This window comes from Lipotes vexillifer, unplaced genomic scaffold (assembly GCF_000442215.2).
Source record: "Lipotes vexillifer unplaced genomic scaffold, Lipotes_vexillifer_v1.1 scaffold1545, whole genome shotgun sequence".
Lineage (NCBI taxonomy): Eukaryota > Metazoa > Chordata > Mammalia > Artiodactyla > Lipotidae > Lipotes > Lipotes vexillifer.
The window spans coordinates 119,851-141,523 of record NW_006789763.1 but is presented as its reverse complement, the minus strand read 5'-3'; the positions used below and the strand labels follow the sequence as shown (position 1 = coordinate 141,523).

General features: G+C 49.0%; 1 pseudogene; it reads right to left on the bottom strand.

The window, feature by feature from the left end:
* The window catches only part of LOC103076840 (zinc transporter 9-like), a 35,090-nt pseudogene extending 18,166 nt beyond the window's left edge, over positions 1 to 16,924 (bottom strand).
* Between the last annotated feature and the right edge of the window lie 4,749 nt (positions 16,925 to 21,673).

Sequence of the window (21,673 nt, the reverse complement as noted above, 5' to 3'; positions counted from 1 at the left end):
ACCATTCTGCGGAGACTGTAAAAATGACGGATGGTGGTTGAAGCCAGGTCAGTGGTGTCAGCGATGTTTTTCTGCATTTCTCATTGTGTTTCAATTTTGCCTCAAATACAAAGAGTTTAGAGTCAGGATAATAGGTCCCCATCTGCGGAGGTGGCCTTGAGAGAAGGCGAGGGGTCGGCAGGGGTGGGCGCCAGACTGGAGGCGATTCCCTCTCCGGGTTTCCAGGGTGGATGGTGCTGCGGGAGTGGTGGCGCCTCTGAACCTCAGGCGTTCCTTCTGTACGACCAGCCCGGCGGGGTTCACCTCCCGGGGCTCTGGGTGTCACGTCCTAACCTCTGTGGAATGTGTCCACTTTCATCCATCTGCACTGCTACCCTCCCAAGCTGTCACCTTTGTCAGGTTACCTGCAGGCTCCTGACTTCCGCCCACACCCAGTGCATTCTCTGCTCGGTCAGAGTCATCTTTAAAGACTGAACTGAATAAAGTCATCTCCTCGCTTAAAATCCCTTCAGTGGTTTCCCTCTGCTGCCAACCTCAAATGCGGTAAAGGCAGGATCTAGGCAGAAAAGTGGAGACTGGGTCACACCCGCGGTGGCAGAGCTGGGAGGGCAGGGGGTGTCTCGGGCTGGAGGGGCAGAGACCGTGGGTGATGGCACAGAAGAGCCACCGCAGGGTCAGCTCCGCGCAGCTCCCGGGGCCGGGGGCCAGGGTGGCGGGGCCCAGGAGCAGCCTGGGCGCGGGACAACCACCCACCGTGGAAGGACCCCTGGGGACCCCAGCACTGTGGCGGACGGCACCATCAGGGGTGGGAGCCCGAGGAAGGGGCTCTGCAGGGCAGCTGGGGGAGCTGGAGGGAGACCTCCTTGCTCAGGGGCCCCTCCCACCTTGGGTCCCGTGGAGCCCCTATGGTCAGGAGCTGGCAGGGTCCTGCGCAGGGGAGCGCGTCCACGGACCCCAGCCCCGGATGCAGAGCAGAGCAGGATGGGGGCTGGGGAGCTGTGTCTGCAGGAGATCCAAGCACTGAGGCCGACAGGGCCCTGGGATGCCCCCCGCCCCCTCCCCAGCACGTGCTGTGGTCCGGCCTCGCTGGACCCTGTGTGTCCCCAGTCACCTTGTCCCTCCCCCTCAGGCCCTGACCTCCTGCCCCTCTGCCCTCAAGCCTGCCCTGCTGTCCTGGTGGGCCTTCCCCAGCCCTCCTGTCTCTGCCCCAGCCTCCCTCCCCCGGGAAGTGCTCTTGCCCTGTGTCCCTGAGGTCACGTCCCCCATCCCCCGGGCTGTCCCCTCCTTCATCCCACACAGCACAGCTGACAAGGTAACCACTGGTCCATACTGTCCCATCTAGACGCAGGTGCTTGTGTTCAGGGACCACCCTTCCCTGCTGCCTTGTGCACAGTAGGTGCTCATTAAATACTTGTTGGGTGAATGGGTAGTGGGTTACTGGGGTCTTAGAGCTGGGAGAGGGATCTGGGTCTGGCTGGGGCACCTGCAGCAGCCCCGGTGTCACCCTGGGCGGTCCCTGCGGGGAGCCAGCCCTGGCTACGCAGAGAGCTGCCTATGACAGGAAAGGAATAGACAGAGGGGCTGGCGCTGCTCAGGGAGCCAAGAAGCAATTAGGGGCCAGAGCCAGAGTGACACTGCAGAGGCGTTCCTACTGCGAGGAGCCCCGCCCAGCACCCGGGGCCAACAGCTCGTGGGCACTCCGTCGTGGCGAGTGTGAAAGTGGACCCTGCTATTCCTAACGCGCCTGGAGGCTGCCAGGGAAGTGGGGGGCACGGGGCTGGTGGCAGGAAGCGTCTGGCCCACAGAGGACAGAGGATGGAGGGGGTCATCCATAGGTTACCCTCCCTCAGCCCTGGACAGGAGGGAACAGTGATGGGCCCGGAGGGGTCGTCCCCTCACCCCTCTCCACCCCCATCCCACTAGGGAGGTCTGATCCACGCTCCCCAGGTCCCCTGCTGCTGTCCTGGTCCAGGCAGCCGTCCCCTCCCACCTGGACGACCGCAGTGGCCTCGCTGTGTAGTCGAGGCCGTCACACGTCCACGTCAAGTTGTGTGAGTTCAGACACGTGCCCTTGGGAAGAAACCAAGAGGCAAGTGCCGGTGGGGACGCTGCCCCCGAGGGTGAGGGAGGGCTGCCTGGGAGGCTTGCTGTCTATCTTCATATGCTCCTACTGAGACGCGAATGGCTCCTCCCTTACGTGGTGGATTCGTGCGCCATGTGGGCTGCGTCCTGGCACAGAGGGGTGCTTGGGCAAAACTGCCTTTACAAACCTCTGAGATCAGCCATGAAACCCAATACCCAACAGCTTTGCAAAATGCGTACAGAATAGATGCAGATGTATTCAGAATGCAAAATACATACTGAAATGAACAGCGTATCATAAATAGTACATGTGTACATTTAATTTTACAGCTCAATTTGAATTATTTCTTTTTTTGCTGGCAAAATGCATATATTTGAATTCTTAGGAATTAAACATGGATTTGGTGAGAACACAGTCGTTCAGTCTCAGAAGGGCCAGCAGAGAACAGGCTCCACTTCACACAGTGCAGACACAGCCCAGCAGGTGCACATCTCACATCAGGCACAGTAACCGGTGATGCTGTCACCTGGCCCGGCAGCTCCACGGGGGAAGCCCCATGCGCTGGGGCTGTCGTGAGCCGGGCACCGTCTGAGCACTTTCCACGCAAGGCCCACTCGACCTGCAGGAGCCCCCAGGAGGCAGGTTTATCGCTGTCCTGTTACAGACAGGATGCCGTGACGTTCAGCTCCTGCCCCAGGAACACAGCCAGTGAGTGAAAGTGAAAAGTGAACATTAGCTTTATCCCTGCTAACCATTTTTTTTTTTTGCGGTACGCGGGCCTCTCACCGATGTGGCCTCTCCCGTTGCGGAGCACAGGCTCCGGACGCGCAGGCTCAGCGGCCATGGCTCACGGGCCCAGCCGCTCCGTGGCATGTGGGATCCTCCCGGACCGGGGCACAAACCCGTGTTCCCTGCATCGGCAGGCAGACTCTCAACCACTGCGCCACCAGGGAAGCCCCCTGCTAACCTTTAAAGTTCAGATACTATGTTCCCAAACAATTTGTCATAAAAGATGAATAGCTTAGGCCAAAAGCCCCTTAAAACTCGTCAACTTTCAGAGAAATGAAAAATCAAAATTCAGGTAAAGAAATGTTGCTCTGTGTGCCCTGAGTTAGAGTGTGCACATTTTTAAACCAATCTGGGGCCCGGAGGTCAGTTGTGGTAATCAATTAAGTAAAGCCTCAGAGTCCCTCAGAAAAATAAACAAGGTGCTTTATGCTAGATGTAAAAATAAATCTGAGTGAAAAACCACAGTAGGAATAAATGATCAGCTGTTAGTGGTCATGTAATAAACTATCAATATTGTCAGCTCTATTCCAGTCCACAGAAAAACGAGTCTGGTTTGCAGCTAAACAAATCAAAAGAATAAATGAACACACAGGGCCTTGGTGCTGCTGCCTTTCCTTGGTGATTTTCTTCTGGTGTGTGTCTGACTGTCATGACAAAAGACACTGAGGACAGAACATTCTAGAAGGTTCTGGCATGTGCCCAGGGTCGGCCGAGTCTGCCTTCCATCCTGTGCAGGGAGGGGCAGGTGGCGGCACTGCCCCGAGGGAGTCCTGCTGCATGGTGTCTCAGGATGGGGGCAGGAGGGTCTGTAGGTGCCTCCGCAGGCCGATGCTGCTCCCGACAGGTCAGTGCAGCTGCCGCAGCCCCCAGGAGCCTCCCTGAGCCAGGTCTCCTCCCACCCTCTTCCCCTGCAGCACAGCTGGGGTCCCCAGCGACCCCAAGCAGGAGAGCCCTTGACAGCCTTGAGTCAGGTCCTCCATCACATAGAGATGTCTGGGGTGGGGGAGGTGTTGACCCTCTAGGTGGGGAGGGGTCGGCAGGAGGGCTGAGTAGGTACTGACCCGCCAGCTGGGGCTGAGGAGAGACCTCCTCCCCAGAACAAGGTGGGATCAGGATGGCGAGTTCTGTGAGACCCTGACCCAGAGGCATCAGATCTCCCAGGCAGGGTCCTACTCCATCCCCATCCTGCTGCTTCCTCCTCTCTCCAGACTTTCCTCAACAAGAGGGATCTACCTTTCTTTCTTTTCTTTGTTAAAAAATTTATTTATTTATTTATTTATTTTTGGCTGCGTTGGGTCTTCGCTGCTGCGTGCGGGCTTTCTCTAGTTGCGGCGAGCGGGGTCTACTCTTAGTTGCGGAAAACGGGTTTCAGTAGTTGTGGCTCGTGGGCTCAGCAGTTGTGGCTCATGGGCTCTAGAGTGCAGGCTCAGTAGTTGTGGTGCACAGGCTTAGTTGCTCCACAGCATGTGGGATCTTCCTGGACCAGGGCTCGAACCGGTGTCCCCTGCAATGGCAGGTGGATTCTTAACCACTGCGCCACCAGGGAAGCCAAGGGATCTACCTTTCATTCTTTTATTATTTGTCACCTCTGATTCCCCAGCGCCCCAACTCATGGAGCTGGACTGTAAGGGTTTCAAACCTGTTTCCAATGTGGAGCTTCCTTCTAGAGGGACGTTTTCAAATACACACCCAAGCTCCCCAGAGATGACTATTAAATGATGTAGTCGTGGACACGACCTTCATGTAAAGTACCTTTAACCATAAGAGTTATACACACACATGCACCCTCACACTCACACCTGTTTCTAAATATTTAGAAAAAAATCGCAACCCTTGCCTTTGAAGAACCCCTGAGGCTTTTACACTCTCTTACAGACTAAGTGATTTTGAAACACTCAGTAACAAATTAGCAGTGTGTAGAGCTATATTTCAAAACTACTTTCTATTTATTTAATTTGTTGGCTTTTATAACTTGCAGCTCTCACCAGGGCTCCGAACTTCTTTTTGATGACTGAAGAAATTGTTGATACCCAGTTTGCTGAGGGCATCCATCTTCATCCCTTTAAAACTACCTTCTCCGCAGATTGTGTAGGATCTTACCAGGTTCACCATGACAAATGACAAAACGGGGCCTCTGAAATAAACGATTTCAGGTTCTAAGTGTATATTATTATTAATTATGGTGTTTTTACTAATTACATAATCAAGACAGGTAATTATGTCATTAAAATATGACATTTTACCCACTCTGCAGAAGCTGTTTGTAGCTGATTGTGAACTTTACGGGTCTGAGGTGTGAGTGAGGGTCTGTCTGGGGGATCCTGAGACCATCATAGGCGAGGAGACGGGGATTTCACCTGATAAAGTATCTCCCTGATTTCTGGTGCTCTGCCTGCCCCTGGGGATGAGACATTCTAAGAGAAGAAATAAAACTGTCTCCATTTGTAGACAACATGATTCCCTATGAAGAATGTCTCAATAAATCTACCAAAAGAAAAAGAAAAAGGGAAAGCGTTTCTGGTAACTAATAAATGAGTCTAGAATGGTCTTAGTATATGGATCAACTGACAAAAATGACTGACGTTCTTATGTACAAGAAGTGCAAATCTGAACCACAAAATATAATTACAATTGGTCATAAAACATGTGCAGGATCTGTAACCTCAACACGACAAAATGCTGAGGCAACAAATCAAAGCAGAGGATCTAAGTAAATGGAGAAACATACCATGATCGTGCCTTTGAGTACTCAGGAGTTAGGGTATTAATTCTCCCCCAAATTAATTCTCTATGTATAACATAATACAATAAAAACTCTAGCAGTATTTATTTGTAGATAGTGACAACATGATTCTAAAATTCATATGAAAAAGTAAATGAGGCAGAACAGTAAGAATAATTTTGACAAAGAAAAACATTTGGAGGAACGTCCTCCCAAATTTTAAGAATTCATATAAAGTTATAGTAACTAAGAGAGCGCAGTATTGATGAAAAGGTAGAAACTTACATCAAGGGAACAGAATATACAATCCAGAAATAGACCCACAATAATTTGGAAACTTATTTTTTACAAAGTTGAAAGACTAATTCAGTGGAGTAAATATAGTCTTTTCAACTAATGATGTTGGAAAGATTGATATCCATATGCAAAACATGAAAAATAAAATCATCATCAAAGGAAGTCTTGTACCTTATACGAAACAAACCAAGCATTGATCATAGGTCAACTGTAAAAAAGGAAAATCATAAAACTCTTAGAACAAAATGTAGGAGAAAATATTCATGCCCATACTTAGGCAAAGAATTATTAGCTATAAAACCAAAAGCATGATCCTTAAAAATTAATGATAAATTCAGCAAAATTAATCCTTTTGTTCTGAAAAAAATGAAATTAATGGAATAAAAAGAAAAGCTACAGACTGAAAGAAAATACTTACAAATCACATAAGCGACGAAATATTTGTATCCAGAATATTCAAAGAACTCTCAAACGTCAACATCAAAAACAAAAAATTTAATAAATTTTGGGCAAAAGATTTGAACAGGCTACAATATTGACAAATATGTGTATGTATAAATCATATATAATATATGATACACATAAGTTCAGGATAAGATTCCCAATATCATTAATCATTAGAAAAATAAAGTTCTCAAGTGTGATACAGTTCCACACCTACTAGAATGACAATTAAAAAGATAATAACAAATTTCAAAAAGTGTGTGGTGGGGATGTAACGCACAGCGTGGTGATAGTTAACAATTCTGTATTGCATGTTTGACAGTTCCTAAGAGAGTAAATCTCTAAAAAAAAATTTTTTAAGAGAGTAGATCTTAAAAGTTCTTATCACATCTCAGTTTGTAACTTTGTGAGGTGATGGATGTTAACTAAATTTATTGTGGTGGTCATTTTGCAAGACATACATTTATCAAATGATTATGTTGTATACCTGAAACTAGTACAAAGTTATATGTCAACTATATCTCAATAACACTGGAGGAAATAAAAGAGAGAGGTACATGAAATAACTTTAATCCTCATGCATTGCTAGTAGGAATGTAAAATGGTACAGCCACTTCGGAAAGTAGTCTGTCTTGGTTCATTTGGGCTGCTGTAACAGAGCACCATAGACTGGCTAGGTGGCTTATAAACAACAGAAATTTATTTATCACAATTCTGGAGGCTGGGAAGTCTAAGATCAAGGTGCTGGTAGATTCAGTGTCTGTTGAGAGCCCAGGTTCTAGTTCATAGCCCTCTTCTCAGGGTGTCCTAACATGGTGGAAGGGGAAGGGAGCTTTCTTGAACCTCTTTTATAAGGACACTAATGTCATTCATGAGGGCTCTACCCTCATGAACTAATCACCCCCACCACAGGCTTTGTCTCAAAGTACCATCACCTTGGAGACTAGAATGTCAACATATGAATTTGGGGGGGACATATTCAGACCACAACATAGTCTGTCAATTTTTTAAAATAAAATACATTAATTAATTAATTTTGGCTGCGTTGGGTCTTTGCTGCTGCACGTGGGCTTTCTCTAGTTGCAGTGAGCGAGGGCTACTCTTCGTTGCATTGCACAGGCTTCTCATTGCAGTGGCTTTTCTTTGTTGTGGAGCATGTGCTCTAGGCACGTGGGCTTCAGTAGTTGCAGCACGAGGGCTCAGTAGTTGTGGCATGCAGGCTCACTAGTTGTGGCTCACGGGCTCTAGAGCCCAGGTTCAGTAGTTGTGGTACGTGGGCTTAGTTGCTCCACGGTAAGTGGGATCTTCCCGGACCAGGGCTTGAACCTGAGTCCCCTGCATTGGCAGGCAGATTCTTAACCACTGCACCACCAGGGAAGTCTCATCTGTCAATTAAAAAAAAAAAGAATATAAATTTATTACAGTATGATCCAGCAATTCCACTCCTAGGTGTCTGTCTACCCGAGATAAACGACAGCATTCGTGCATACAAAGACTTGTACCCAAATGCTCGGGGCATAACATGATAGTCAATACCCCAAAACAATTAAAATGACAACCAAATGGTGAATAATGAGACAAAATGTGTTATATGTGTTTACTGGCATACTAACTGGCAATAAAAGACCAAAGCACTGAGGCAAGCAACAACTTGGGTGAATCGCCAAAACATGGTGCTAAGTGAAAGAAGCCAGATGTGAAAGTCCTTCTCAGGTGCCCTTCCATTCATGTGAAATGTCAAGAAAGAAGATCCACAGACCCAGACAGTAGACTCCTGGTTGCTGGAAGCTGGGGGAACAACTGAGTGGAATATTTTGGGGGGCGATGGGAATGTTCTAAAATCTCACTATGGTGACGGTTGTGCAACTCTTAAATTTACTGAAAACCACTGAGCTGTACATTTAAATAAGTCAGTGTTTTGGTATGTAAATCACACCCCAAAAAGGTATTTTAAAATACCACTGCACACCTTATTACAATGGACGAACATTAAAAGCCTGACGGGACAGGGTGCTGTTGAGGGTGTGAACTCACACACGACTAGCAATAGCGTGAAATGGCAGAATTTCAGAAAATAACATGACAGTTTCTTGAAGAGTTAGCACACACATACATACGGCCCAGTCAATCCACTCCTAGATTCTTCCCCACGAGAAATGAAAGCAAGTGTCTAAGCAAAAACATGTGCACGAATATTCACAGTAGCTTTATGTGTAATGAGTGAAAGCTGGATGTAACTTAAATGTCCATCGACAGTTGAATGGAAAGCAATGTGTGGTCCATGCGTACAGGGAGCTACCCAGCAATGAAAAGGATGAACTGAGCTCTATGCCGCCACATGAACCTCAAGTCGTTCTGGATAAAAGAAGCTGGACAAAATGAGTGTAAATAGCAGGATTCCATTTATATAAAATGCTAGAAAGTGGAAATTCTTTACAGTGATAGCTGGCAGGGCTTAGGTGCCGGTCAGGAGGCAGGGGACAAAAGGGAACAAGGAGATTTGGGGTGGTGATATGCTCATTACTGTGACTGTGGTGATGGCTTCACACGGAGACACACATGTCCAAAATCAGTAAGTGCTTTTCATCTTGTGCCAATAGTAACTCGGTGAAGCTGCTAAAAGCAGAAATAAAGGCAAAGTGGAAAGTTCAGGGACTCCTCAGAAAAGTCAAGGCCAACCACCCCAGCCTGTGTCAAATGTGGGCATTGGCTTTAAGTGAGGATCTTGGGATGAAAATGCCAAACCAGGGAGCGTCTGGGGACAGACTGCGGCACTGGCTTCCCCCCTGGTGTGCTGGTCTTAGGCGGCATAGGTGGTCTTCACTGTACAGAAAGTTCCGCCCTTGCGGGTGGCTGCTAGGAAACACAGCATCCGCAGAGGGGGGTGATCTCTGCTGAGACTCCGAGTGCGGGGGGCGGGGCATTGATGCCTGAGTCTCTGGACGCAGGACGAGGACAACTCATCTTTCACAAATTCCATTGTTTTGGCTAAGTGTCCACCCTCGGGAGAAAAACTTGGGGAAGGGAGATTCATCCTAGTGTATCGGGAGACTTTTATTTGACGGGCGTCCAGCTGGAGAGCTGTCACCGAGCTTCTCCCTGACGGAGGCGGCAGGTCCAGGTGCTCCCAGGAGGTGACTCTTCTGGCTCAGCTCTGACAGCTCCCGGAATCAGCCAGGGCTCCAGCCATGTGTGTCCCTGCGTCACTGTCACCCTGTCACCCCACCTGAGACCAGCAACGTGAATGGGGGATTCCGTGCAGTCAGCCCTGCAGCCAGTCTGTCCTGCAGGAGGTGACATGGGGACAAGCACAGGTGAGAAGGGCCTGCCCTCTGCCAGCCTGTGATCCAGGTGCAGAGCCAGGGAGACCCATGTGCAACCTTGCCCTTCAGGGTAAAGGGTGCAGAGCAGGCTCCGGGGTCCAGGGTTCTCGGTGCCACAGCAGACACCCTCTCTGTCTTAAGGACAAAGGGAAATCATGCTCTGCTCTCAGGGTTCACAGAATTGCTGGGGACCCAGAATACAGGCCCTTCTCCGGAGGCCAGGCAGCAGGGACCCTGCAGAGGTCACACCCAGGCGCCCCTGCCCATGCACCCCACTGACCGCCGAGTGACTGCTCCAGCTCTGCTCCCCTCACTTGAGCCCCTAGTTCTGGAGCAAGCGCCCCATTGCCCAAACCTGGAGCATCTCCCCACCCCCGGGTGCCAGACATGGAGGAGCCTCACGTCTAAAAGGAGCCACGCGGGGTCCCTGTGAACAATGAACACGCGGCATTTAACCTGCCCCAGTCCACGCACACCTCTGTGGTTGCTGGTCTGAAATGTCTATAAACACTCCAGTGAATGTTTTATTCATATACATGTATGCACATACATACACACAGGTACGTTTACTGAACTAATTTCCAGAAACGAAGGCCCCGTCGAGGAGGAGGGTAGATGGGAAGGGGCCAGGGTGCGTCAGGAGCCATGCTGCAGGCTGAGTGTAGGAAGCTGTGGTTGATGATGACACAGTCCTTCCTCCATGGGCACCGTGTCCTGAGGGAGTGAGGACAGGCTGCTCTGTGAGGGACGCCGCCTATGCTCGATGGAGCGCCAAAGAGTCTGCCGCTGAGCAAAGGCTAAGTTAGAGCCCTGGGTCTTTCTGACTTCAGGGAACGTTATGGCAGCCAGTGCCCTATTTTTTCCACAACTGTGCAGAAAAACATCTTTTTGAAAACTGGTGATGGGCGTTTGTTTCCTTCATGCATCGTTTAAGGCGGGCTCCTATCTACCTTTTCCAGGGAAGATCCCACTGTGCACAAGCTCACAGGGAGAACTGATGGAAACCAGACTCGTTTCCACAGTTCAGGAGGGTGAGCCGGAGCTTATCACCTGCTCCTGACCGGTGCGTGGAGCCAGGAGGGCGAGTGGCCAGAGAGACTTTATAGGAAAAGGGAACCAGCCCAGAGCCCAGATAAACAGGAGCAACATGGACAGGTGACTGGCACCCATCAGTCACCAGGTATTGATTGGGTCTCTGTGTGGACTCGGCTCTCTGGGGGAAACAAGACACAGAGATGCCAGATACAGACCCTCAGCCGACACACACCACGTTCATGGACTGGAGGATCAGGCAGGATGTGCCAGGCTATGCTGCAGTAACAAGCAACCCCAGGTCTAGGATTCACAGCAACAGAGGCTAATTCTTGCTCATGCTTCGTGTTCGTCTTGTCTTGGCTATGGATTTGCTGCACATCATTGTCACTCCAGGCCCCAGGCTACTGAGGTAGCTTCTATCTGGAACACTGCTGTTCACTGCGGCAGGGAAACGAGTGACACACTGGCTCCTAAAGCTTCTATCAGAGGGGACACCCGTCACTCCTTTCACATTCCATTGGTGCAAATTCCAGGACAGAGGCAGGTGACATCCCACTGGACTTGAAGCTGCTGAGAGAGTGTGAGGTCCGGAGATGCTGCAGCCATTCTGCATCCATCAGGGAGAGTGTATCTGAGAATGAAGCTGACCCGGAAGAAGAAGTCAGACAGTGAGAGGGAGAGCGGGAAAGAGAGCCCTGAGAGCATCATCGGGTCTGAATCCAGCCTTGGAAAGGCCAGCTCTGGCCCTAGACTGTGGAGGACCTTGAATCTGAAACCCTCCATTTTGCCCAAAGCCGGTTAGAGTTGGGTTTTCTGTCCTTTACAACTAAACGACTTCTAGCTGCACAGAGCACTTAGGGCTCTGCCTGGCCTTTCTCAGGACACAGGACTGGGCAGGTGGAGAGTCCTCTGATGCAGGGTGGCCTCCTCACAGGCAGGGACTATGGACTAGCAGGGCAGTTAGGGCCTCAGCTCTGGATTCTGATGGCCGGTAGTGAAGCCTGGCTTCTCACTTGGGCAACCTCTACCTCACCTTCTCTATGCCTGAGTCGGGGACATAACAGAACGTACCTCATGGGGTTGCTATGGGATTATGGAAGCCAGACATGTAAATAGTAAAGGCCTGGTGCCTGTCAGTGCTCAGGAAAGGTCAGCGGGGGTGTCTCTGTGTCCCCAGTACCCATCCAGGGTCTGGAGTGAGAAGTTTCTCAGGAAATGTGACAAGGCAGCGAGCGGGATGATTTATGAGCTATGACCCACGTGGGGAGGGGGCCTCAGAGAACATGTGAGTGAGGGCGTCTCCCACAGGAGGCAGGTCAGGAACTGATGACCATGAACAAGTGGGGTTCCTATGGGAATTGGGGGGCCGGGGTGCAGACGCTCACCCCACTGAGCAGCGAGGAGGACAGGTGGGAGAGGTCGGCTGGTGTCACCTGTGAGGGCTTCACATCACGAGGCGCAGGCAGATGGGTGAGAGTGGGCATGAGATGTTACAACACAGTGTCCAATGGAAGAAGCAGGTTATGAAATACCACATGCCGTATTATCCTATGTTTGGTGAAAGAAAAGTTTTGCATACCTTTGAATAAAAGCAAAGAAGGAGAACCATCAAAATATTACTAGTGAACCTGAATTATTAGTTTTTTCTCTCCTTATTCTATAAATGATTGTTTAGTCTTAATTTCATAATGTCTGAATATTTACCTTGTAAGTATCTGAATAATACGCACATAATTTTTAAAAAGTTATTTTATAGAGAAACAAGTTAAGCCAAACCACAAAGGAAAAAATTGCCTCTGCTTTCTCAAAGAAATCGACATGAAAAAGAAAGACTCTTATTAAGTAAAAAGGAAGAAGGGAGGGGCAGTGATGACAACGGTGATGACGAGGAAGGTGCTGATATGAGGGTGATTATGATTGTGGAGAAGAGAATGATAACGGTGGTGACAACCTTAGTCCCGTCATTCACCAGCGTGTGTCCTTGGACAACAGAATGGACCCCTCTGTGCCTCAGTTTCCTCATCTGAAAACTGAGGATAAACTATCCCCACATCAGGGTGAGGACTGAGTGAACTGGTCCTGTAATCAGAGCTCCTCAAGCATGGCTGGCACTGAGTGAACATCGTTAACGTTGGTCTCCTCATCTGCACATTGGCCAGGGGAGATTGGGGGTCCTTTTCCTGGCGCTGGGGTCTCAGAGGTGACAATGGCAGAGGCCACCCCTTCCTGGGCTGCCCAGGAAGGGGATGTGCTCACAGGGGGGCTGGTTTGCTCCTGTCAGCTGTCAGTGGGGAAGCCCAGTCTGGGTCTATTACACATGCTGTTCTAAGTCCCTGTCTGCCTCTTGCTACAGTAGGAAAATTGTGCAGGTTTAGAGGCTAGATTCTCTGTAAGAAAAGATAATGGAGTCTCCAGCAGGGAGATCAGATGGAGAGTGAGTTCCCTTTAAGAGGTGCCAGCACAGTCGCCTTGCGGGGGAAGACAGGCTTCTCTGCTTCAATCTGATTTCATTCAAATTCAGTATCTCTCAGTTGCCCACGTCACACACTTACATCCAGAGCCGGGGGCCGCACGCTAGTGGGGGAGCAGCAGATGCCTGTCAAACCCGAATGATGCCACGGCCATGTCGTTCTGTGGGCTGTGATGTGAGGACATTGAGAGACCAGGAGTTTCAGGTGATAAACACGTCCTCCCTGACCCGGTGCCAGGGCTAACAAGAGGCTGTCCCTGGACATCCTGGGGAGGTGCTTAGGGCACTAGAGTCTATCCAACTGCAGACCTGCCTCTGTGGTTCTCAGGACAGTGCTGCAGGGCGGGGGACAGCACAGCACTGTGAGCGTCTGGGGCTGGGGAGAGATGCTAGCAGGGGCTTCATGAGACGGTGGACCCGAGGGAAGTCTGGAGGATGAGCATGTTGACAAAGGCTTAGGGGCAGGGAGGGACATTCTGGGAACCGCTGAGGTGAGGACACAATCCCAGTGACGGAGAGCAAAGACTGTCGAGGGAGATCGAGGGCGTGTTGTGCAAAACAGAGAGTGGGTAAGCGCATGGATGTCGGACCAGGCTGGTGGGTCTGAGGCCAGACTCTGCAGCTCACTCTACCTATTCAACATTAGGTGAGTCTCTTAACCTCTCTGTACCTCAACTGCTTCATCATTCAAATGGGGATGGGGACACTATCTTATAGACTAGTGATGACATTAGAGGAGTAACAGACTGAAAGCACTTAGAGCAGCGCCAGGACTTGTGAGTACCACATTCAGTGATGGCTGCGATCGTGACGACGACGACGATGATGGTGATGACGACGGTGATGTTGGTAATGATGGCAGTGATAATAATGGTGGTGATGATGACAGTAACAGTGATGAAAGCAAGCGGCCCAGAATGGATATAATGTCCTTCCAGAATCAAACCCTGAGACTCCCAGAGACTCTTCTAGAAGCCTCTGATGGTGGTGCTCAGTTCCAGACACATCAGGAAAGAAACCACTCTCAAGGACTGAAACACAGGACCTTTAGAAACACAGCATTCCTCATAAGAGCAACAGGAAATGCAGTTAAGTAATCAAAATTAAATCTCTTTCAGTCTAGACACAAATAATGAGATTTCATAAAATTATAATTTGAAGCGCAACGTACTATAGAATGTCTGACTATCTCTCAAATGTGATTTTCTTCCCTTGTAATTGATTAGTGGGATAGACTCACCAAGGTATGAAAAGTGTTTACAGCTGATCGTGGACAGAAGCTGATGTCCCCAATGTCAGAACACCCTGGCTGATGCACAAGTGATACACACCAGGTCACCAACCAGGGGTCACAGCCCGTGGCTGACGCGCTCTGCCCTGTGGAAGGCAAAGGTGCCCACTGCCAGCACACGCTGCCCCGGTTCAATGCTGGTCCCCAGCTAAAAAGCCATTAGCATCTGGTCTGTATTGACCTGCAGCCATGAGGGGCTCAGCTCAGTGATCCTCCCTGAGAGAGGCAGGACCACAGGCATCTCATCTGCCCTGGAGCTGGGACTTCTCATCACCGGATCCAATCTCCCAAACCAGGCTCCCGGGGCTCGTGGATATTTAATTCGGTTGCAAGGTTTTCTGCAGCACGAGGGGAGCAAAGCCAGGCAGGCTTGGTTCATTCCTCTGGTTCTAGGGGCACAAGACAAAAAAGCAGCTCTGGGGCCAGCACCCTCACCTGTGTCTTTGTGGGTCTGTGTTCTCTGTATAAATAGGGATGTTTCTGAACTTGCACATGGGAGTCTGTGTGTGTGAGCATCTGTGATGTGTGCGTCTAAGTTTGCAGGTGTGTGTCTCGGTCCTTGCACAGGGCATGTGCATGTCTGCCTACCTTGTGACAACATGTTTTCTCTGGACAAGTCGTGGCGCCCTGGCCTGGCCTCCCCTCCGCCCCTCTTGAGCCCAGCAGCAGGACAGACACGTAAAGGATAAACCAGATCACCTCACTCCCTGGTTAAGTCCTCCCAAGGCTTCTATATCACCAGGGTTGGTAACTGTAAGGACAGGAACCCCTGCAGCTGCGTGAAGGGGGAAAGGAGCACGTTTCACTGTCCCTGAGCGTTCACGTGCGCGCAGGTCTGGGCGGGGTCCGAGCCTGAGCATTTCCAGCTGCCCCAGGTGAAGCCGCCACGTGGGCGGCCAGGGTGCATGTCAGGAGGCGCTCAGGCCCCTCGTGGGGAACAAACGCCTGCCCCACACCAGGGCCACTCAGCCAGACCCCGCCGCTGCCGCTGGCCCCGAGAACTGGACCTTTTCTCTCCAACCTTCCCCACCCAGGCCTGGCTCCCCGCCAGCGCCGCCGCCTTCACCGGTTCCGCCAGCTCCACCGTCTCTCTTCCGGAGCAGAGGCTCACGGGAGGCTTCGGATTGGTGGGCCGGGGTCACATGACTGGGCCCCGCTGCAAGGGAGGCTGGGAAACAGACCTCTGGCTTCCACCCTGGGAAGTGAGACGCTTGGTGAGGGAGGTGTCTTCTGGGAAGGGACGTCTCCCAGCCGGCCAGGGGCTGCGCGACGTCCACGCCAGCTTCTCCCACAGCCAGACCCCGGCCGCAAGACTCACAGGCCCCTCCGTCCACACCTCGCCACGCTCCACACAGACCCAGGGTTCCCCCTGGGAGGACGGCTGCGGGGATAAAACGGATCCACCGGGTTGAATAGCCTTACGGCGTGTGAGCCGCTGTGTGGGGCTGTGTGTGCGGCCTCTTCTCGAGGTCTCGCTGAAGTGCCCTTTCTCTGACAGCGTGGTCGCAGTTCTTGACGCCAGCATGTAAAAAGCATCGGATGTGATGGTACAACGCTGAACTTTCACTTAAATGGCATTTTTAAAGCGCCTGACCCTCAGCCAGCACGTGGACAGTATCTCGGGTCGTGGGGGTGGAAGGGGGCGGGGTGAGCGGAGGCCACAGCTTCACTCAGGTGAAGGGAAAGTAAGTTTGGAATCGGGTGGGAGCGGAGAGGACGGAAGCCAGCGATGGGGGAGGCAGAGACGGTGAGAGCAGAGCTGTCGGGGGATGGAGGAATCCGTGTTGAGCAGAGCGAGCTGAGAATCAAAGCATAAAAGAAAAATCTCTGTTCCCCAAAGTAAGGCTCTCTTTCCTCTTCCTGCCTATGAGCAGAGTAGATGTCTCTTCAGCTGGTGTGCTTATCTGAATAAAGGGGAATAAGATGTGGAATCATGATAAAAATAAGACCTATATTTCTTGAAAATATTTTTTAACATAAAGTATGTGAATGTAGAATTGTTTGCTAATATTTTGAGTATGGATTTGATAACTGGAGTTGGGCTTCCTTTCCGTTACCTCAGCACAGCCATAATATAGTTTTTAGGAGCTATAGTTCTAGGGTTTTGCTTTTGTTTTTTTTCAACTAAGATGATGAAACTTACAATCTCAGTACAAAATCTTTCAAAGTTTTTACCCAGTTCTCTACAGTTGCCTCACCCAAACTTAATTCGAAAGGACTTTTTAAAGCATCTCTCTTTATTAGGTAAACCTAAGCCTTTCAGTTCAGGTTTCATAGAAAGAACAACCCTATTTTGCCCTATCATCTTATTCACTTATGATGATTTATTAAAGTATCTCAACTCCATAACAGATACAACTGGCATGAGCAGGTTGGGGACAGACACACTGATTCTTGGTCAGTCAGCACCTCCCCCAGCAGGAGCACATGTGGCAGGGACTGGAGAGAGACTGACCCAGCCCTTGGTCATCGTGTGCAGAGGGAACCGGAAGTCAACGTGGGGAGCTCACTACGTGGACGTCAACCAAGGAACCTTCTTCCAAGCTATGGTATGGACACAGCGGGATCCTGGCACACACTCACCTATAGCTGTTCAATTCAGATACATACACTCAACAACAGGGAGAGGGAAGGGGGAGGGAGAGGGCGAGCCATGTAAACCATTGGGGTCATTCCAGTCAAGGAGTCCACACCCCAAATGCAGAGGAGTCGGGGGATGGGCATCTGCTGTCCCCTCATCTGTCTCCAGGGGGTGCGTATCTCATCATTCTGACGTGAACCAGTGTTTAAAATTATGTTTTCATTCAAAATGGGCCTACAGACAGGTATGTATTTCATCTTATGTTCAACAGAGAGAAAAAAAAATCCAGCTGTGATCTGTTCCAATACTGGTTAACTTGTAATTTTTAAAGGAACTCAGTTTAAATCTAAACCTCGAGTAAGGTAGGACTCTCCCATGTTGTCATTATTTCCATGGCCCCTGTGTCTTAGGCGGCTCCCCCCACACCATGCTCCATCCAGGGCGCTGAGGGCCCACCAGCTGGGAGGGGAACACGCTTGTGTGGGGTCCTGGCCCCACCCCTCCCTGGATGTGTGGCCAACTCTGTGACCCCTCTGTGCCTCAGCTTCCTCGTTGGTGAGTGTGGATGAGAGCACAGCCTACCTCACTGGGAGAGGATTGAACGAGAAAATCCGTCTAAGCCCCTTAGCACAAGGCCTGTCGCCCAGGAGGCAATCCATAAATGTGGTGGTTATTAACTTCATGTTCACAAGATGGACTTTGCAGTAAACGGTGCAGATTTAATTCTGAAATTTGTCATGTGCTATATTTCAGGGCACCTGTGAATGAAACACTAGATTTCAAAGGCCTTTATCACATGCTTTCTCATGTCTAGGAGCCTGGACTCAAAGATTTCTTCATGTTAATGTATGTATTTGTTTCCTCACCTGGCTGCCTCAACCCATATTTCTTATCCCCTCAACAGGAACAGGATATAATAATAATGTAAAAATAATACCATTGTATTTTTTTCTCTTAGATCAAGATTGATTTTCTGGCTCCCTATAACCTCGCCTTTCACACATGCCTGTGGGCTGTTAAGATTTAGTCAGAACATCCCTTTCATTTCCCACCTGTCATCTGGAAGGAGAGAGTCTCCCTGAGTTGAGTCCACTCACTTGACATGATTTTCAGTTTATACCCGAGGGAGAGCTGACGTTCAACCTTGTCAGCGTTCCCTCGGCATCACCGTCAGTCAGTATCACCTCTCTCTCTCTTTCTCTCATTTCTCTTTCCCATAGTCACACATACAAGGCAGACCACTCAACTGACCCCAGACACAGTGGGCCATCCCTCTAGGACTCCTCCAGCCTTACAGCAGGGCGTCTCCCCTTCCCTGGTTTCCAGGTGTACCTCACACTTACTCTCTCACCTCCCACCATCCAGGACGCCCTGCTCTCTGAGCCCTCAGATCTCTCAGGAAGATCCACCCCCTCCAGCCCACAGGACAGTGCTGCTGCTCTCCCAGAGCCAGGGAGCTGCCAAGGATGAGGCCTGCAGCGACACGACACAGCAGAGGTTTGTCACATGGACATTGAGAACGCAGCCAGTCTTCTGGAAATCCAACTGATAATGTTTGAGGTGAAGCCAAGATGACCTCCCTCCTGGAGTCCACGTGGTGCGGGCCTCCTCTCTGCCCCTCGCTGTCTCTCTCCTGGAATCTCTGACATGCGGGTTGACCTGCAGGGCTTGGTCTTCCCACTGCTGCTCATCCCCAGCACCCAGGGAGGACCTGGCCCACAATACAGAGTCAGCAATGCCAATAGAAAGAGTGAATGTCGGGAAAATTGGGGAGGGGGCCAAGGTCCGGGGTCTACCATCCACGCCCTGGTCGTGCCTGTCCCTCAGACACAGGTTCGGCATCATCCTGAGAACTAGTGGGTCTTTAGAGGGCAGTGATCCCCTATTACAGGCCACAGAGGATGTTCTGGGCTCAATACCAGTGAAAGGCTGTCATATTTTAACAACTGATGGATTAGATTGGGCCCACATGGATAATCCCGAATGCACTCTGTATTTCAAGGTCTGGACCCCTAATCACATCTGCAAGCCCCCCTCTCCCAGGTAAGGTAACACGGTCACAGGTCCTGGGGATCAGGGTGTGGACGCCTTTGGTGCCTTTATTCTCCCAGCCACACCATCACGGACTTGAATCAAGGTTCTCCCCCTCCGTTTCCCTGATGGGATGCTGTGCTGTGATTTGATGAAGGGTCTCAGATTTCCAAAGGTCCATTCAGTGAATATGAACTGATGCAAAGGTGAATCCTCAGGGCACCCACGGGCAGGAGGTGACAGGAAACTGTGGACCAGGAGGGCCTGGGGCACTGGTGAGTCTGTGCTCCAGGAGGGGGTGTCCGCTGCTCGGCACCAGCCATGGCTGCCATGTGGGATGGGTCTCAGGGATCAGCAGTGTGGGATCTGAGCCCTGACTGCTCAAGAACATGCAGAAATGAGCACTTTAGGCAAAACTTCTTAATTTTTAAGCGTTGGACCCTAACTCAGATTGTTTCAGCACTGAGCAGGTTAAGCAAACATCTGGAGGTTGCCCAGCCTGTGTCCTGCGGTTTACAATCTCTTCTCTGGGAAGTTTCTTTTTTTTTTTGTCATATATGGCCTTTATTATGTTGAGGTAGGTTCCCTCTATGCCCACTTTCTGGAGAGTTTTTTTTTATCATAAATGGGCGTTGAATTTTGTCAAAAGCTTTTTCTGCATCTATTCAGATGATCATATAGTTTTTATTCTTCAGTTTATTAATATGGCATATCACATTGATTGATTTGCGTATATTGATGAATCCTTGCATCCCTGGGATAAAACCCACTTGATCATGGTGTATGATCCTTTTAAGGTGGTGTTGGATTCTGTTTGCTAGTATGTTGTTGAGGATTTTTGCATCTGTATTCATCAGTGATCTTGGTCTGTAATTTTCTTTTTCTGTAGTATCTTTGTCTGGTTTTTGTATCAGGGTGATGGTGGCCTCATAGAATGAGTTTGGGAGTGTTCCTCCCTCTGCTATATTTTGGAAGAGTTTGAGAAGGATGGGTGTTAGCTCTTCTCTAAATGTTTGATAGAATTCACTTGTGAAGCCATCTGGTCCTGGACTTTTGTTTGTTGGAAGATTTTTAATCACAGTTTCAATTTCATTACTTGTGATTGGTCTGTTCATATTTTCTATTTCTTTCTGGTTCAGTCTTGGAAGGTTATACCTTTCTAAGAATTTGTCCATTTCTTCCAGGTTGTCCATTTTATTGGCATAGAGTTGCTTGTAGTAGTGTCTCATGATCCTTTGTATTTCTGCGGTGTCAGTTGTAACTTCTCCTTTTTCATTTCTAATTTTATTGATTTGAGTCCCCTCCCTCTTTTTCTTGATGGCTCTGGCTAATGGTTTATCAATTTTGTTTATCTTCTCAAAGAACCAGCTTTTAGTTTTACTGATCTTTGCTATTGTTTTCTTTGTTTCTATTTCATTTATTTCTGCTCTGATCTTTATGATTTCTTTCCTTCTGCTAACTTTGGGTTTTGTTTGTTCTTCTTTCTCTAGTTCCTTTAGGTGTAAGGTTCAATTGTTTATTTGAGATTTTTCTTGCTTCCTGAGGTAGGCTTGTATAGCTATAAACTTCTCTCTTAGAACTGCTTTTGCTGCATCCCATAGGTTTTGGATCGTCGTGTTTTCACTGTCATTTGTCTCTAGGTATTTTTTTTACTTCCTCTTTGATTTCTTCAATGATCTCTTGGTTATTTAGTAACATATTGTTTAGCCTCCATGTGTTTGTGTTTTTTATGGTTTTTTTCCCTGTAATTCATTTCTAATCTCATAGCATTGTGTTCAGAAAAAATGCTTGATATGATTTCAATTTTCTTAACTTTACTGAGGCTCGATTTGTGACCAAAGATGTGATCTATCCTGGAGAATGTTCTGTGCGCACTTGAGAAGAAAGTGTAATCTGCTGTTTTTGGATGGAATGTCCTATAAATATCAATTAAATCTATCTGATCTGTTGTGTCATTTAAAGCTTCTGTTTCCTCATTTATTTTCATTTTGGATGATCTGTCCATTGGTGTAAGTGAGGTATTAAAGTCCCCCACTATTACTGTCTTACTGTGGATATCCTCTTTTATAGCTGTTAGCAGTTGCCTTATATATTGAGGTGCTCCTATGTTGGGTGCATATATGTTTATAATTGTTATATCTTCTTCTTTCATTGATCCCTTGATCATTATGTAGTGTCCTTCCTTGTCTCTTGTAACATTCTTTATTTTAAAGTCTATTTGATCTGATATGAGTATTGCTATTCCAGCTTTCTTTTGATTTCCATTTGCATGGAATATCTTTTTCCATCCCCTCACTTTCAGTCTGAATGTGTCCCTAGGTCTGAAGTGGGTCTCTTGTAGACAGCATATATATGGGTCTTGTTTTTGTAACCATTCAGCAAGCCTGTGTCTTTTGGTTGGAGCATTTAATCCATTCACGTTTAAGGTAATTATCAATATGTATGTTCCTATGACCAATTTCTGAATTGTTTTGGGTTTGTTTTTGTAGGTCCTTTTCTTCTCTTGTGTTTCCCACTTAGAGAAGTTCCTTTAGCATTTGTTGTAGAGCTGGTTTGGTGGTGCTGAACTCTCTTAGCTTTTGCTTGTCTGTAAAGGTTTTGATTTCT